Below are 2,500 nucleotides of genomic sequence, written 5' to 3' on the forward strand. Positions count from 1 at the left end.
TCGGCCCCTCCGGCGGCGGCCCGGTGGTGTCGGCCGCGAAGTCCTCGGCTGCGTCGACGGGCGGCGCAGCGGCCTCGCCCGCGTCAGGCAGCGGGCTCGCCGCTCCCCGGCGGGACGCCGGCTCTTCCCCCCGACCGATCTCAAGCGCCTCCATGAATTGGCGGACAAGCTGCTTGTGGGCAGCTTGCCGCCGTCGGCACTTGATTGCCTCAAGCGTTCGGTCGGGGAACATCCTGATGAGCTCTTGATTTACAAAGAAGAACCGGGCGTCCCTCTCGAGGAACAGTTCGGCCTCTGCCTTGGCGAGCGACAGGACTTCTTCCTCCGTCCACCTCGCGCGATGCCTCTCCGTGACGATCTCCGCGTTGGCGGCCGCAAGATGTTGGCGGCGGCGATGGACCCCGAGACCGTTCTTGGTTGTAAAGCTGCGGTGGCACTCACTACAGGTATACATAGCTGCAAAAGTTACAAGATTTTCGGCACGGCCGGTTGGCCGGCTAGGTGCTGGGGGAGTTGGGGTGGCACCTTCAGCGGAAGGGCCACCACTTATTCTCTGCTTACTGCCCCCAACTAAAAAAGGGATAGTGCGAGGGGGGGCTGGTAACCCCCCCAAGCCCCTGGTGCGGTCTTCCACTCTGCGAAATCAGCGGGCCCACGAGAAGGGGAGAAGACCGCAGGAGAGGAGAGGCTAAGAGGGCTAGGCCCATGTATTGCGCATCACTCTCCCTGTAACTATAACCCAAGGAAGGCACCTCGCAGCAGCAGCACGACTACATCAAGACCGCACTTCGAGAAGCCAAGTCCGGATGCAGCCACACCGCCGCCACTTGGCCGCCTTAAGAGAGTCATAGTTACTCCCGCCGTTTACCCGCGCTTGCTTGAATTTCTTCACGTTGACATTCAGAGCACTGGGCAGAAATCACATTGCGTCAACACCCGCTAGGGCCATCGCAATGCTTTGTTTTAATTAGACAGTCGGATTCCCCCAGTCCGTGCCAGTTCTGAGTTGATCGTTGAATGGCGGCCGAAGAGAATCCGCGCACCCGCGCGCCCCCGGAGGAGCACGCTAAGGCGGACGCGGCCTCGCAGCAAGGAAGATCCGTGGGAGGCCAAGGCACGGGACCGAGCTCGGATCCTGCACGCAGGTTGAAGCACCGGGGCGCGAACGCCGCGCAGGCGCGCGCATCCTGCACCGCCGGCCAGCACGAGGCCAACCAACGGCGAGAGCAGACCACGCCCGCGCTAAACGCCCGCACTTACCGGCACCCCTACGGCACTCACCTCGCCCAGGCCCGGCACGTTAGCGCTGACCCACTTCCCGACCAAGCCCGACACGCCCCGATCCTCAGAGCCAATCCTTATCCCGAAGTTACGGATCCAATTTGCCGACTTCCCTTACCTACATTATTCTATCGACTAGAGGCTCTTCACCTTGGAGACCTGCTGCGGATATGGGTACGAACCGGCGCGACACCTCCACGTGGCCCTCTCCCGGATTTTCAAGGTCCGAGGGGAAGATCGGGACACCGCCGCAACTGCGGTGCTCTTCGCGTTCCAAACCCTATCTCCCTGCTAGAGGATTCCAGGGAACTCGAACGCTCATGCAGAAAAGAAAACTCTTCCCCGATCTCCCGACGGCGTCTCCGGGTCCTTTTGGGTTACCCCGACGAGCATCTCTAAAAGAGGGGCCCGACTTGTATCGGTTCCGCTGCCGGGTTCCGGAATAGGAACCGGATTCCCTTTCGCCCAACGGGGGCCAGCACAAAGTGCATCATGCTATGACGGCCCCCATCAACATCGGATTTCTCCTAGGGCTTAGGATCGACTGACTCGTGTGCAACGGCTGTTCACACGAAACCCTTCTCCGCGTCAGCCCTCCAGGGCCTCGCTGGAGTATTTGCTACTACCACCAAGATCTGCACCGACGGCGGCTCCAGGCAGGCTCACGCCCAGACCCTTCTGCGCCCACCGCCGCGACCCTCCTACTCGTCAGGGCTTCGCGGCCGGCCGCAAGGACCGGCCATGACTGCCAGACTGACGGCCGAGTATAGGCACGACGCTTCAGCGCCATCCATTTTCAGGGCTAGTTGCTTCGGCAGGTGAGTTGTTACACACTCCTTAGCGGATTCCGACTTCCATGGCCACCGTCCTGCTGTCTTAAGCAACCAACGCCTTTCATGGTTTCCCATGAGCGTCGATTCGGGCGCCTTAACTCGGCGTTTGGTTCATCCCACAGCGCCAGTTCTGCTTACCAAAAGTGGCCCACTTGGCACTCCGATCCGAGTCGTTTGCTCGCGGCTTCAGCATATCAAGCAAGCCGGAGATCTCACCCATTTAAAGTTTGAGAATAGGTTGAGGTCGTTTCGGCCCCAAGGCCTCTAATCATTCGCTTTACCGGATGAGACTCGTACGAGCACCAGCTATCCTGAGGGAAACTTCGGAGGGAACCAGCTACTAGATGGTTCGATTAGTCTTTCGCCCCTATACCCAGCTCCGACGA

The 2,500-nt window shown here is 60.5% G+C and overlaps 1 pseudogene; it reads right to left on the minus strand.

The window, feature by feature from the left end:
• LOC126430774 (large subunit ribosomal RNA) overlaps nt 1-2,500 on the minus strand; it is a 7,958-nt pseudogene that overhangs the window by 4,239 nt on the left and 1,219 nt on the right.

The sequence above is a fragment of the Schistocerca serialis genome, unplaced genomic scaffold (genome assembly GCF_023864345.2).
Source record: "Schistocerca serialis cubense isolate TAMUIC-IGC-003099 unplaced genomic scaffold, iqSchSeri2.2 HiC_scaffold_1058, whole genome shotgun sequence".
Taxonomy (NCBI): Eukaryota; Metazoa; Arthropoda; class Insecta; order Orthoptera; family Acrididae; genus Schistocerca; species Schistocerca serialis.